Below are 17693 nucleotides of genomic sequence, written 5' to 3' on the forward strand. Positions count from 1 at the left end.
GATGATGCCCCGCTGCAGCCTGCAAACCCATTGAAATTCCATCTAGTCTCAATTAGTCTTTGATGTGTGAAGTTTGTTCAAATTTAATGGTTATCGTAACAGACTTGAAATTTTGCAAAACATGTACTCGATGCTTTTTCTTAATATTTCACGTCTCCCATTGTTTAGTTGCTTTATTAGTTAATTTCTATTTTAATTGTGGAGTTTGCAGCTATTAAAGTTAACCAAGAATTACTAGCAAAATTTCAGCTTTATCTGATGTTTTGTTGCATTTTCCTTTTATAATGTAATTTACTTGTAAATGTGAATTTAGAATATAGTTTAAGAATAACTTGTAATCCATATTGAATTAAGCTGCGCAACTCATATTTAAAATCTTGGGCCTTACCTCCATCAAGAAAACAACATATTCTAGTCTACATCTATCAAGAATTTAACTTTTACACCCCGTTTGGTAATTGGTAATAAATGATGAATAATACGAAATTTAGTGCAATTTAACTTGGAAAAACAACTTGACAAGGTAAATGATCATAATTGCCCTACTCCAATCATTTTTTTCTTCACAAAATCCATTACCTTCCTTTACTATTCGAAAACGTGATATTAGGTTAATGGAAAATTAAGAAGAAAAAAACATATTTGAGGGTGAGAATTTGTTTAGATTCTTTGGTAGAACTGTAATTCCATGAGAATGAAAATAAGTACATAACACATTTTATGAGAATTAAAACTAAAAATCATTCTCATTACTAGTATTTAACACCAATGACCAAATGCCTTATCAAGGATAGCAAAAATAAGGACCAAAGGCCAGCAGAATTAAAAGAACAAAGAAACTATGTCCTAAACATACTAACCAACTGTTCTCCCTAAACCCACTTGCTAGGCTAATCCAAAGCATCATTTAGTTATGCAATAACAAGTTCCTAGTGTTTACCTAGATATAACTTGTGCTAGCAACAGCCATACGTTATTAATATAAATTCCAGCATCCAACTTTCAGAAATTGCTTAGACTAATACTATCATATTGCAGCATTCAACACTCTCTGTAAAGCATATTGCAAACTTATGTTGGTGAAAAATGTACTAATTCACTGACTAAAAGAAAATCAATAAATAACTAGAAAAGTGAGAGAGTACACAAAGCTTAAACCTTACATTTCAAACAACCGAAATAGAACAAGAATTATAACAGAAAATCTGGACATTTTTTTTTTTTTTTGACGAGGGCAAAGTTCTCCATCTACTTGTCTACTTGAGATATATACTTAAATGTAAAACTACAATTCAATTAACGTGAGTAAATGAGAAAAATTACACTGTTTTTCTGATCATGATTGAAATGTTGGCAAATGATCATCCCATTCGTTAAAAAAATTCCGCAAATTAGAGTAACCGGAAAATTAAATCAAACGAAAAAAGATAAAATTAGGGATTTGTTTACCTTGAAGAGTTGAAGAGAGATTATGAAAACCGAGCTTGATGGAAATGCCTACCGGCTCCCAGCAAAATAATTATACCAAGATACGATTTATGTCTGATTCGGGGAAATTTTTATAGGGTTCATAGAATTGAGAAGTAGAACTTGGAAGAACAGGAAGAATAAGGGGAGAAAGATCACAGAAAAGGGAGATAGGATTTATGGCAGGCACATTTAGCCTTTATTCAACCCCTCATTATAGAAAAAACACTAATCTAGCCCATTATATCATATCATACGTATCAATGCCTGAAAATGACAAGTGTTATGTTTAGAGAGTCTTGACAAATAGAATTATTTTAATGAATAATAGTTAATTATATAATAATATTTGCCTAATTTAGAATTTGATTTTTTAAAAATTGAAGTTAAATTAGGTAAAATATTTATTTAAGTTATTAAAGCAATTTTATATATCTGATCTAAAATTTGATATATTTAATTGAATGAAAAGTGATATATTTGATAAATAATTTTTAAAAAATAATTATTTAATTTTTACTTTAAAAAGCTCATGTATTCAATAAATTTAATCACCATAATACTTACATTATTATTTGAAATTATATTTTTATATATTTTATTCTCATAAATCGTGCATTGCACGAGTTTTTATACTAGTCATATCCCTTATATTGTTATAATTAAGGCGCATTTTTTATATGATATGATGACCCAAAACAAATTCTCATATGACACCTCTTGTATGAGACCGTCTGATCGTAAGACAAGTCTATACAAGAGGTCTATTATGCTAAAAATTTTTATTATCAGAATATTTAATTCAAGTATGGGGCACGTCTCACGGTAAGACCATCTCATATAAGAATTTGTGCTCACGATGAGATTGTTTTTATTGATTAATTTTCTAATGAGGTCGTCTAACCGTGAGACGACTTCAATTGGGCCATCCCAAATTTTTTTTGAAAAAAACGGTTACATTTATTTTATTTTATTTTTTTAAAAAAACACTTCTTAGGAGTTCAATTTTCATTCTCTTTAATATTCTTTTACTAATGGGCCGTTTGTATGGGTTCGTCTCACGGTGAGACTATCCCATACAAGACCAATTGATTTTTAGTAGGCTGACCTAATGTATATTTACAGTATTAAAATAATCACTTACAATTCAGAGTGACCACGTATACAATTTTAAGTGATTAATATTACATAACCTTAAATTGATCATTTTTTATAGTCTTCGAGTGATCGCTTATATAAGTTATACTCTTAATAACATGATCACTTTCAATCTTAATGTGATCAATTAGGGATATGAGTTGATTCTATGGACTCATCTAATGATAAAATAGTCTTATACAAGACTTACTAATAACCCAATCATCATTCACATTCATATGATGGATCTGATTAGGACCTTTAATAGACCGAACCCTAACTCTTTACAATGATTCAATCATCCATATTCATAATCGCAAAATTCTTGTGTGAGACGATCTCACAGTTTCACTGTGTGACGTTCATCCTATAGGGTTGAACACTCCAGCTAACACAATTATTAGCATATATGCTCCTTACTTTGAGATCGTTTCACCAAAAAACGCTCTCTCAGTAGCTCATACATAATTTCATATAGAAGTATATATCATATCCATATAAATAAACCCGCTTCTTTAACTAGTTATTTTTCATTTTTTTTTCCAACTCTACCTTTTTTCAACTCAACTTTGGATTTCAATGTTATAGCTACACCACGAATGCAAAATCACATTCAACAATAATAGGATTTTTGTAAGTATTCAGTGTGTAAATTTGAAATAATTAATACGTTTAAAAATTTAGATGAAAAATGGAAAAGCACTTATTTAATGTTTTCTATGAAGGTAGAAATATATACTTCATGCAAAAAACAATGCTAAAATATAAAAATATAAGAAGCTAAAGAACAGAAAATGCAGGGTCATCTTAATCTTAAAAAAAAGATATATCTTTCATAATGTAAAAGTTTTTGTTGAGCTTTCAAATAGAGATTAAATTCGAGATTTTACGGTTTAAACGATATATTACAAGTCCAAAATCAAAAATTGAGAGAGTTATGCTCGTTTTATCATTAGTATTTGCAATTTTATTTTTTTGCATATACGTACGACGTGCATAGTGTAGAAAATATCAATTAATATTTAGGTTTTACTAATTACTTCCTATTACTAAGGAAGGTTATTAGATATTTTTAGAATTAGGTTATTTTTAGGATTAAACTATTTTTAGGAAAGTTAGTTTTTTCTTCCAATTATTTTTTGTATAAATAGAGCTTGTTATTCTTTTTTTTTTTTTTGTAATGTGAATATAATTCAAAAATTAAAATCTCTCTTGAGTTCTATTTTTCATGGTATTAGAGCCTATGGTTCAACTTGATAAATGAAATTCAAAAACCCATAGTTTCATCACATATCAAAAATGAGTGTACAAAATATTTCTAGAGACAATCAAGAAAACCAACAATCAATTCAATGGATCAATTGTTGCAAATCTTACAACAATTACACAAACCTATGGGATTGATTTCTCTGAGACTTTTTCTCCTCTCCTGTTGCTAAAATTGATACAATTTTAGTTATTTTCAATTGTTGCTAATCTAGATTAATTAAAAGGTGAATAAGTGAAAATTTTGGCAGCATCTCAGTTAAAACTGAGGATGTGACAAGTATATATAAATGATTAACATAACTAAACTAATCTAAGGCCTTTAATGCCTTTCAAAAATATGTCACGACGGAATGAATCATCGTCGGCTTCTCAAATCATCAACTCTAACAAGGATCGTAGTTCCAGTGTTAACGCATCGATTTGACGGATACTAAAGGAGTATTCTCACTACTATACATCCAAAAACTATGCAGCGGAACTATGGATCATACAAGGAGTCATATGCTCCATACGAAAGAAATTATACAATCCAAAAGAAAACTTTACAAGTAATATGAAATCTACAAGTATTAGGCAACTTGTACACAATTATTACGACCGTACTCTGCTCTTTTCCCCAATGCAATGCAAAAGAAGCTCCTATACCTGTCATGTCAAACTATGATCCTCCTGCTGCTCAACATAATGACCATAGTCAAATGTGTCATAGTAGGAACATCATAGAGAGTCATGAACAAATAACAACAACAAACGCATACACGTTAGTAATTAATGAACTTGTAACAATTAGAGTCATGGAACAAAACTATAGACAACGATATAGTATGGCAATAACGAGTCTACTCATCTATCTAAACACCTCTATTTACTCATAATTTCTCTTTCAAACTACTAATCTCTCGAAGTATATTCAAAAGTAGTGGATCTTTTCTCTATTCATGGCATAGTGACACGCCCAAGGGCGTTATCGGCCACCTGGCGCCCATGGCAAAGTATGAGCTCATGCCCCCTCCAGCTGACCCTCTCGGGTCCTACCTTTGGGAAAAACTAACACACTGGGGTACTACCATATTAGGGTTTGCAAAGCCCGCATGGTAATACCTCGGTCAAGGGGCGGTATCGGTCACCCGACGCCCAGTGACCCAAGCATGCTCATACTCCCCTTACGGTGATCCCGTCGGATCTCGCCTAGGGGACTACTAAATCAATCGGACATAATCTAGTTGAGTCACGCCAACTAATCATGATCAAGGCTGAATAAGTAGGAAATCACTTTGATACCACACAAAACCATGGTGCGTTCTCTACTATATAGAAATTTGTTCTCACAGTCTTCTAATGCTTTCATTCTACTTGCCTATATCACCATTTTGACTATGCACTAGCATCGTTTACTTTCTGGCGCTCTATAATTCTCATACGATGCATATAATCATGAAATATGGATAATACTTTGAAATGATGAATATGATAATTAATTACCGTGTGTAGTGCCTGCAAGCGTCACTGCACGACCACAAGTTACCAAAATCACCCAACTAAGGTTCTACTTTCCTCTTATGAAGTGGGCACCTATATTAGTTATGAATAGAACTAATACGTTCTCTTAACTACTTTGTCATACCAGCTAAAAGCCAAAGTAACCATTATCATCCATTCACGACAAGTTTTCAATTACTTCTAGCACATACGCATCTCATTCAACACCAAGCATAATCGTCAATTCAACAATAACACGAGTTTTTCCATCGACAAAGAATAAAAGGATTATGTCAACTGTTTCATTACACCAACTAACTTTGAGTTATAACGATTCACATCATCTTAATATAAAACACGATTCACACTTAACGTTGATGTAGTGCTAATATGACGACAAGGACGAATCTTAAGGTTATCACATCGCAATATCATTTATTATATTCTATGAGGTTAGAAAGAACTAAGATCAAGACATCATAACAAGTAACTTTAATAATTCTCAACAGTTGACACTATGTTCATAGCCTTACTAATATCATTAATTATAACTTCGATAACCTAACGAGAGTACTTGTAATCAACATTAATAATTTCTTTTACTTCAACAAGGCCAATTAAGAGTGTCATGCCTAACAAAACTCCCACATTCAACACAAATAAAGTTACTCATGTACGAAGACACCATCAAAATAGCACACAACCATTATTTTCATTCATACTTCAAACTCTAAGCCATAAATATGTCAAACTCATCAAACGCACTCTTACCCATAAAAAGGTTCAATGAAAATAATACAAGGTTCAACATTTTTCATTCATTTCAAAAATCCAATTCATAAGTACATTCAAATAATCAATCAAATTCTTGCCCATAACAAGATTCAATGACAATCACACAAAAATCAACACCAAACTCATAAACTTGTTAAAATTGCAATTAGAAACAAGTAAAAAAAAAAATCAAAACAATGGAAGAAAAGGTGGCTTACAATGGTGGGACTAGAAAAAGAGGCGAAACTATAGTTAATTGTTGTAGTATGGTGTCATAGATGGAGCTCGGTAACGGTGGGGAAGCCAAAACAGTTGTTGCTGCTGTCAAGAGAAGCAAACGCAGCTGCTGCTGCCCTTGGAGGGAGGAGTTGGGTCGGCTGTTGGTGGTTGTCGTGGGGAAGAGAAAACGCAGTCGGTTGCTGCTGCTAGGCGGCCTGTTGCGATGGTTCTCGTGGGCTGTAGATGGACCGTGAGGGAGAGGGGAGTGAAAGAAAGAGAGAAGAGAAGAGAGGGAGTAGAGGTGACGGCTACGTTTTGAGCATTTAGGGTTTTATGGATTTTTATCCTTGTTAGTACTACTGACATTATTATTATTATTACTATTATTATTATTATTATTATTATTATTATTATTATTATTATTATTATTATTATTATTATTATTATTATGTTTATGTTTATGTTTATTTATTATTAGGTGTATTTATTTATTTATATTTATATTGATTCATTTTCTTGCGAAACCCAACTAAGAGACTCACCTTCGTGGGTTCACACATTTTAATAAAATAATCATTTTGATTCGAACCTCTTTATTTAAGAAATCGTAATAACTATATTTTTAATATATATATATATATATATATATATATATATATATATATATATATATATATATATATATATATATATATATATATATATATATATATATATATAAAAGTAAACATTTAAATTCATGTATAAATTCATATATGCAAGAAATTTATTAAAACTAATTCAGAAATAATTTAATATAATTGTAAAATCTTTAAAAGTTATTAAAATATTAAATAATTTCGTAATTAAAATCTCGGGGTGTTACAAAGGCCTTATATGGATTAAAACTATCTCCAAGAGCATGGTTTGGGAGATTCACTCTTGTTATGAGGAAATTTGGGTATAGACAAAATAATGCAGACCATACTTTATTCTTAAAAGCACGAGAAAAGAAAATTACATGTCTAATAATATATGTTGATGATATGATAATAACAGGAGATGATTTGGAAGAGATAGCAAAGTTAAAGGGTAAAATTTTTGAAAAGTTTTAAATGAAAGATCTTGGAAATCTAAAATACTTCTTTGGAATTGAGGTTCTCAGATTGAAGCTCGGAATATTCATAAACCAAAAGAAATATATTCTTGATCTACTCGCTAGTACAGGGATGATTGATTGCAAGCCAGCGAAAACTCTAATAGTAGCTAATCATGGTTTACAGATTGTTGAGGGAGCTAAGTTGGCTAATAAAGAGCAATATCAGAGACTTGTTGGTAAACTTATATATCTTTCTCATACCAGACCAGATATAGCATACGCGGTAGGAATTGTGAGTAGAGTTATGCATCTTCCTCAAATTGATCATCTCGAAGCCATCATGAGGATAGTTAGATATTTCAAAGGAAAGTGTGTCCGAGGTATTTTGTTTAAAAAATCTTGATTTATTAGTATATACTGATGCCGATTGGGCAGGAGATAGAGATGGAAGGAAGAAAGTCAACCTCTAGATATTTTACTTTTGTTGGAGGTAATCTAGTAACCTAGAATAGTAAGAAGCAAAAGGTTGTATCTTTGTCTAGTGCTGAAGCAGAATTCAGCGGTATCGCCAAAGGGGTAACTGAAATTTTACAGCTTCGAAAGTTGTTAGATGATCTTGGTTTTTCTCAAACTAAACCATGTAAGCTTTATTGTGATAATGAAGTTGCAATTAGGATATCGAAGAACCCAGTTCAACATGATCGTACAAAACATATAGAAGTAGATCGTCACTTCATAAAAGAGAAACTTGAAAAGAAAGTTATTAGTCTTCCATCCGTCACATCCAAGAACCAGATTGCGGACATTCTTACGAAAGCAATAAGAACAAAAGTATTTGAAGTGACACTTTGCAAGTTGGGTGTTCAAGACCTACCACTCAACTAGAGGGGGAGTGTAGAAAATAACGGTTAATATTTAGGTTTTACTAATTACTTCCTATTATTAAGGAAGGTTATTAGGTTTTTTTAGGATTAGACTATTTTTAGGAAAGTTAGTTTTTTCTTCAGTTATTTTTTGTATAAATAGAGCTTGTTATCCTTTTTCTTTGTAATATGAATATCTTTCAAAAATTAAAATCTCTCTTGAGTTTCATTTTTCACATAGTTTCCGAAGAACTACATAAAGTTGCGCATTGCTAGACATGTGAGGTGCTATTATAGTCATCAAATGTGCAATATAATGTTCTAAGTGATATCGTACTACAAGTTAAAGTTATCAAAGCAACCTTACAATTCTGGTTAATTTAAAAGTGTTTGTTCATCTAATATGGTCATATGAGTAGGATCTTACGACCCGTTTGGTTAGTGGTATTAAATGGTAGTAATGAGAATGATTTATAGTGTAAAATTTCATCAAAAGTTTCATATCATTCCAATGGTAATGAAACTTTGATCACAAAAAAGTTATTTTGTTTACAAATTTTCATTGCCATCTAATACCACATCTCCCAATCGTAATGCATTGGAATGAATTTTATGAAGAAAATAAGATGATTGAAGTTAGACAAGCATGACCATCAAGGTAACCAAAAGTTTTTTCAACCAAAATTACAATAGTTTTTCATTCTCAATACCATCTTTATCACCACATGTTAAACGGGTCGTTAGAGCACATAGATTATAACTTGAATGTGTAACAAAGATGTTAGCAATCCTAAGTGGGGGTGTATACGTGTATATAATACCCTCAAGTTAAGAACATAAAAGAAAGAGTACCAAAAGATTTATGTTATTACTACTATTACTCATATAAACAAAGTGTATCTTCTTTTAACTAAAGCTTATTTGTAAAGAATTTCATAATAAATTGTACTGTGTGTGAAATAGTAAATGTAATATATAAATAACTTTTAAAAAGTTGTCGGCGTGAGCACAAGTGAAAACAAGAATCATCAAAAAAGACTTTTGTTTGTATGAGGGGCAGTCTACTACCTCTCTAGTTAGTCACCAGGCGTTCAATATTGAGTACGACGGTATGTTATTGTATTTATTAATTAACCAATCAGTGTTCTTAGAGCCATAATAATAATGTTTAATTACATAAGCTAACTTTTAATTAAACTGAACAAACTCAAATTATCTAAAATTAAACTAAATTTAACGTGTCACCTCAAAAATAAATAAATAAATTTAACGTGTTGGTGATGAAGTAAATTAAATTCCAAGTATTAATGATAGTTCAATATGGTTACACAAAGGTATTTGATCAATTTTGGTTTAACATACACTACTTTTAATGATATTTCTGTAACATACTAATATGTTTTCTTTGATCAAAGGCTATTTTATATGATTTAATTTGTTTTTGTAACATTTTGAACTTAATAAATTGTAATTTTATATTATTTTTATTTTATCATTGAAATATAGTTTAATTAATATTACCAAATTTTACTTATAATGTTAATTAATCGTCACCATTACAAATTAAATATAAATCAATACTATCTCTATATTATTAATTTGGCTACATTATAAAAGTAATTATATGAATTTTCTAAATATTATGTAGCAAATAAAAGGGATCACAAAATAATATTTGATAAATATAAAAATCACATTAATATATTTAGAGCAGTTTTTAGTAGTTACTTTCTCCGTTTCATAATACTTACTATATTTTTCATTTTTGGCAAATTTTATATTACTTGCTACATTTTATTTCTAGTAATAAAACAATCATATAAATATCTATTTTACCCTATTTTTATCTTACTCTATATCATTAACTTTTATATCAACTATATAAATATCTACTTTACCCCTATTTTTTGTATAAAAGTTAATTTTCTTTTTTTTCATGTTCAATTTAAAATTAAAATAAAGGATATAATTGTCTTTTTTATGTTTTGTCTATATTTTCTTAATTTTTATACCTATGCAAATGTAGAAAAAAAAAGAGAGAAGTATTATATATGCGTACCACTCAAACAATTTGGTAGCAAACCCTACTAAAGCTAGTAAAGATGTGCATCGATTGGGTGGTTTGGTAAGATTCAATAAGTCAAATAAAATCTTCACTTTTGATGTTTATTAGTAGTCCATATTCCCTCACATCAATTTTAAACTACCATATCAAGCATTCACCGACTTTGCAGATCATTAATCAAGGCACTTCATCCAATATAGATAGTGCTCAATTCGTACGCATTGCTTTATCTATTCATTGTGCAAACAACTTATAATTAAAAGACATTGATAATTCTAAAATACAAATTATTTTGAGAGACTGTCTCTTTAAGTGACACAATAAATATATATGCTAAATATCTTAATTAATACTTAAAGAGAGAATAAGAATGTGGACTTATTATTATTTTCAGGTTGTCTCTTTAAGAGACGGTCTCTCACAAGATTAGCTGATTGTCTCATTTTCAATTGAAAACATACATGTTTAAGTGATTCCTTTATTTTTTAATATTAAAAATACCTAATATTAAACATGAGTCTACTATTTTAAGTGGTCCTCTTATTTTCTCAAGATAAAAATACCTAGTATTACACACGAGTCTACTAATTTAGGTGGTCTTCTCATTTTTTTAATATTTGTGCCCAACCAAAAGCAACAATTAAATTAAATTAGTAGAAGTATTCTAGTATATACTCTATTTTTCTATTTTATTTGTATGTTAATAGTGTAATGCTCTTTATTTTTTTGATTAGTGCTTTGTGATAATTTGCAAAATTGCAACATTTAATGAGTAAAATTCTCACATAAAGGATATATTTTTTCTGTTTTTTACTTGCACTCAAGAATAATTGTCAATATTACCCTTGCTCACAATGGGATTATGAGCGAATGATAGGGCATTAAAACAAATAAATTAAGGTTTATATTTGAAAAATATAATTAGTTTTGTTTAATAGTGCAGGAAATATCAATATTGTCATTGTTTGAGTTATATAATGGTTGATAAGCCATACAAATTAAGTGGAATAAGTCATATCGTAATAAAATAATTTTTTATCATAAAAAAAAATAACACGAATAATATAAAGCTACTATTATTATAAAAAAAATAATTCAAGTAAAAAAAGTGAAAACATGTGTAGTGCTCTAACTTTCAATAATAATTATTTTTTATTGTTACCGCTCATAAAAACATTATAATTAACCTGAACAATTGGTAACAAAAGGCTAACAACTAACAAATCAAGAAAAAATGTATACTACATTCACCGAGCATCAACACTTTTATATTCTTGGGTTTTGGATTTGGTATTTCTTATGGAAGATTTACCCCTTGGGCAAATATATTTTTTTTGAGATTGCTAGGGCCCGAGAAAAGAAAAAGCATATATCAGTAATATGAAAATTAAATTTAATATCTTATCTAAGAATAATAATATTTTTTTCAATTGCAATAAGATTTGATTTTTTCCTTGACTGTTATTTAGATTGTAAATTATTTTTAATCATCTAGATTTATTTTTAAAGAAAAATAATAAATACCATTAATTTCTACTATAAATTTTTGCCCATTTTTTTAGTTCTTCCCACCAAACTCACACTATTTCTATATTTAATCATAACCTACACTATTTAACTTATTTTTTCTTCGTATCTACACGTTTTTTCTTCTCTCCATATAATTCCAATCCATCCACTTTTTTTTCACAAAATATATATGTGATAAATTTGATTAGACAGATGAAATAAAACTAACACTATTATTGTTCAAGAAAAATTGAAAGCAATCCATTAAGCAAAAAAGTAGTTCTACTTAAAGTTATTAGAATCGTTGAGGGGGCAGGATCGAAATCGGTAGAATCGGATTGTAGGATATTGTGAACCTATAAATATGCATTAATATGCTTTGAATTACTTATTAACAATTATATTTGTTCTCTTTTTATGTTTTAAGGTGTAAGTAAAAACTTATTTGACTTCATCTATTAAGTTTTGAAAGAAAAATACTTTAATAATCATTTTTAAACAGCAAATCAAGAAAAACTTAAATTTTATAAAGGTATTGATATAATTATTTTAAATATATATTTAAATGTAAGTGAAATCTGTATCATATGAAAATATTTGATGTTTGAAACAACTCATGTAGGATCCAATTATCGTAGGATCGTGCTATAAATAGGATAGCACGATTCTATTACATTAAGATCCTACCTACGTTCCAGATGGGTTTTATTTTTTGGATCATATGCTTCAAATTAAATTAATCAAGATTCTACAAAATAAACAACCAACTCAACAAAGAATTTTGGAAGATCAAATTGAATGATTTTAATTATAAAAAAAATAGTTGAATGATTAAATATGGGAACGATGTATCTTTCGCGGGTGATTCGGGATAATCAACGTAAGAATTCAATAATGAAAGTAGCTTTGCTTCCAATTGCATTTTGGAGCCGCCTACTTTGCATCACATGGCTACCTAATTAAAGTTGTTCCGTAACAACAACAATAATAATAATAATAATAATAATAATAATAATAATAATAATAATAAATAATAATAATAATAATAATAATGCAATGTGACATTTATTATTCTTATCTTAAAATACGTTTTTTAATTTCTATAAATAGGGGTATCATGATGATTATATAATAAACTTTTAATGTGAAATTTTTCAAAAAAATAGAAAATCTATTAAAATCTATTAATTTTTCAAATAAATTAATAATAGGGAAAATATTCAAAAAGTACCTGATATATTTTTTTATCCATAAAGTACCAAATAAAAAAAATTTTGCCAAAAACACCTAATAAAATTTTTTTCTTTTCCAAAGGGTACCAAGTGACGTTTTCCTTCAGTTGACCATTAAATATAACGGTTGACTGGTCAAAATAAAATATTCTTCTTCCTCATCTTCAATTTCTTTTTCAATTTAACTTCGTTTTTGAGTAAAAAGTAGAGGAATAAGACAATGAGAAAATTGAATTTGAAAAAAATTGAAAATGAGAAAGAAGAATTTACAATTTTGACCAGTCAACCGTTATATTTGACGGTCCATTAAAGAAAAACGTTAATTAATACTCTTAATTAAATATTTTTTGACAAAACTTTTTTCATTAGGTACTTTTTAAAAAAAAATTTATTAAGTATCTTTTTAACACTTTTCCCATAAAAATATTATAGCGGGTGGAGGCCATGAAGGAGAGAAGTTCGTTGTAGCAATGATAGATTGATGGCTTATTTCCCAAAAATGTTCGATCAATTTAATTTGGAGCTACAATTTTTTATTTTAAAATTTAATTATATAAGGCAAAGTGAAATAAGTTCAAATAAGTAAAATTTACAAAAATTAAAGAAAATAAGAAATTGATACATATATACGGTTTAGTTATAAGTCATAGAATTAAATAATAAAATTAAAATTAAAATATCTATTATAATGTCTTAAAATCAAATAAAATCATTCATAATAACTACTGGTTCCCTAAAGTTCTGTCCATTTTGAATATTTCACCTTGATGAGAGAGAAATTTAATTAATGTTTTTGACACATATTTAGAAGATAAACTATATCCATATAAGATCTCATTAGATTTGTTTTAATGTGTATTTTTTTATTACGTATTTTTATTATGTGTATTTAGAGATATTGGGATTTAAAATTTACATTGAAAACTGTGCAAAAAAGTAAATGGAAAAAACAAAAAGAAACAGATAGAGTATTCATGTACGAGTCTAGGAGTATAATAAATAAATACTGCCTCCGTCGTCTTTGATTTGCAATAAAGAGAAAGATGGGTGCTTTTAAAAAAGTAGTAATAAATGAAGAGAGTGTATGAATTGTGTCGATGAAATTAAAAGAATATTATGTATGAGATTAAACAAAGTGATGGATCGTTATCCAAAAATAAAAATGATATAAATTAAGTGGAACGGACTAAAATAGAAAATGATGTAAATTGAATGGGATGCGACGGAGTAGGAGTAGGATGTTGCTTTTTTGATAATAAATTTCTGACTATTAATGATCGTATTTCTACATACTTGTTTTTTTTATCACATATATGAAGTAGATTTAAATCTACAATTTGTCTTTTTATTTTATATATTTTCAATAATAAATTAATATAAATCAATAAAGTAAATTTGTTTGATTGAAGCAACATAAAGAGAGTTAAGCCTTAAAGGTGTAACTTATGACCCCCTTCGGTTATCCATTTATTTATTTACATTACTTGTTATTTTTATGTGTCTTATTCAGTAAACACAAAATAATATTTACATCTACTAAAGGTGAAAATTAAATGGAGTATAAAGTAAGTCGAAAAAGTAAAATAAAACAAATTATAATGAAAAAGAAAAAGAAAGAAGTCTAAAAGCATATCTCTTGGGTATTTGCTTAGTAGAATAAAAAGATTAGTTTTGATTACTTTTTGGTATCTTTTCACCCTAATTTTTCACTCTTTTCTCTAGTAAGTAACTCCACATCTATACTTTTACTTTTGTTTATGTCAATCTATTTTTCTATTACTTTAATTTATGAAAAATCATAAATACAACTGTAAGGGTTATATATGAAAAACAATCTTGTATTTTTATTTATATAATTTAATATTATTTTTACTTTAAAAACATAAAAATCTAAATATATATTTTATTAGTTTATCATTTATTATTTCTTGGAAAGTCAAAATTATTATATAAAATATTAATTTTTTTTCAATTTCTAAATTAAATTCTGTTGAAAAGTTTTTTTAAAAAAAATTCTCTTAAAAGTTAAAATTATTAATGATAAAGAGAATTTTTTAATTTTTATATAGAGCCCTAACCGTACATATCACTTACTCTTAATATACTACTATTTTTCTTAAACTATGTCTATTTTAAAGTGAAATAATTATCCCAATCCTTATATTCCGCCACCCTTTTCATTTTATCGCCACCCCCCTGAGTAAATTACCATTTTACCCTTACTTTATAAAAAATTAACAACATTTTAAGGGTAAAATTCCTATATATACCACACTCCAACTAAAATTATTCTCACTACAACTAAATACAACTCACTAAAGCTAAATCTCGGAGCAAAAATTAAGTACAATCCCCAAATTATTAATCGAGGTAAGTTATTTTTAATTTAATTAGTTGCAAAAGAAAAAAAAAAATTCAAAACGAGTCGCCCAGATCTGGGCGGCTGGACCCCGGTTCAGGCGCCCAAAATTAGGCGCCTGAACCGGGGTACAGCCGCCCAGATCTGGGCGACTGTTTTGAAATTTTTTTTTTTTTTCGTGTATTTAGGATTAATTGGTATAAATTTTGAATTATTATTGTAAATTTGTATGTTGTAATGTGTAATTTTTATATTTTTTAGTAAATTTTATATATTGTTTTGAATGTAAAAGAAAAAAAAATGAAAAGGAGACGCCCAGATCTGGGCGACTCCTTTTTAATTTTTTTTTTTTTCGGTATATTTAGGAATAATTAATTTAAATTTTGAAGTATGTTATTATTGTTGTTAATGTTATTATTATTAATTTTATTTTTATTATTATTGTGATTGTATTTTTTTTTATTAAATATATGTTAATGTTATTATAATTAATTATGTTATTATTAATGTGATTGTTATTTTTTTTATTATTAAAAATATGTTCATATGTTGTTTTATAAATTATTAGTGTAAATTTGTATGTTAAATTTTTTGTTGTTAAATTATTATTTATGTTTGAATGAAACTGTAAAAATTGTAGAAAATGGCTGGTAATCAAGGAAAAGGAAAAGGTTTTTTTAGGCAATTGTTGAGAGGTAATAGTTCAAGGCCTACTTTACTTAGAGGGGACCCGCATGAGAGGGGGGTGACGGGTTCTGCTAGGAGGGCTAGGCATGAAGAGGCTGTCAGACACAGTGAGGCCCAAAGGTCGAGTACGCTGAACCAAGTGCGTACTCCTATTGATGACCAGGCTGACAGCCTCCAGAGTAGTTGGGGGGTTTATAGTGATGATGATAATGATGCTGATGATGTTCAGTTCCAAGCTACTGAGTCTCGCCAATTGGACTGGGCTGTTGTTCGCGGCCCCGACGACAGATTTGCCCGAGGCGGCCCGAGTTCTTCTGCCGTATCTGAGCGCGCAGGACGTAGTTTTGTCGATAATCAGCCGCCACAGGAGAGCAGGCCCACACAGTCCAATAACACGGACTGGTTAGTGACATCACCCCAGCCCGGTGGGCCGACAGATACGCGACTGATCCCTAGCTATGGCGGGCACATAGCTAAACTTATTTATGACGGCTCCGAGCGTACGCCTCCCATTCTAGATTGCCGTATTAGAAAGAGACCGGTGGAGTCCATCATCGGACTGAAGGATATGTCCGATGCGCTAAACGATGTTCTACCTGCCACTTCCCTCGGCCGACTACCGGTCATTATGCACCAGCACATCGATTGTGCTTTGATATCTGCGTTCGTCGAGAGGTGGCAGCCGGATACGAACACCTTCCACATGCCCTGGGGAGAGATGACGATTATGTTGCACGACGTGCAACGCATATTGGGTATTTCTATTGAAGGTTCTCTGCCGGCTGAGCCTTCGGAGGCGGAGTGGGAGGTTGGTATCACCAATCTGTTCGGGGAGCCTCTGTCTGAGCTTCGGCGTAAAGGTTCATTCACCGGCGGATGCATAACCGTTGCTAAATTGATGCGGCTGTGTCATAGGTCGCAGGCCATGGATACCCAGAAGACAGCGTACTACATGGCTGTCATCGGCTCTACCTTGTTGGCGGATAAGTCCAGAATTGGCATGCGACCTCACCCGATACTTGCCGTGAACGACGATCAGCATGACGTGGCCTGGGGTGCGGTGACCTTGGCGTTCTTGTACAGGCAGCTCGGAATGGCATCTAGGGCTGGTTGCAAGACCATTGCTGGATGCCTCACATTGCTGCAGACATGGATCTATGAGTACTTTCCCGCTTTCCGCCCTCATGCTCGCCGAGAAGATGTGCCAAACATGACTAGGGCGGAGATGTGGACACCGAAAAAACCATGTCGTGAGCTGGACAGGTTGAGGGACTGTCGCAAGGTTCTTGATTCATTGACGGAGACTCAGGTACTGTACATTACATTTTGTCATGCATGTTGTTTTCAATTTATAGTATTTTTTTATGAACTTCGCTTGTATGCAGGTTGAATGGACTCCCTACAATTCTGCTGCTGGTGCGTTGCTGAATGATCACCCACGCACCACCGTAATCGGGGGTATCACGTGCTTTGATGTTGTGGAGGTGTATTTGCCGGAGCGGACATTGCGACAGATTGGGTTCGTGCAGGCTATTCCTCCCGCTCCTATTAGACC

Source organism: Amaranthus tricolor, chromosome 12 (assembly GCF_026212465.1).
Source record: "Amaranthus tricolor cultivar Red isolate AtriRed21 chromosome 12, ASM2621246v1, whole genome shotgun sequence".
Lineage (NCBI taxonomy): Eukaryota > Viridiplantae > Streptophyta > Magnoliopsida > Caryophyllales > Amaranthaceae > Amaranthus > Amaranthus tricolor.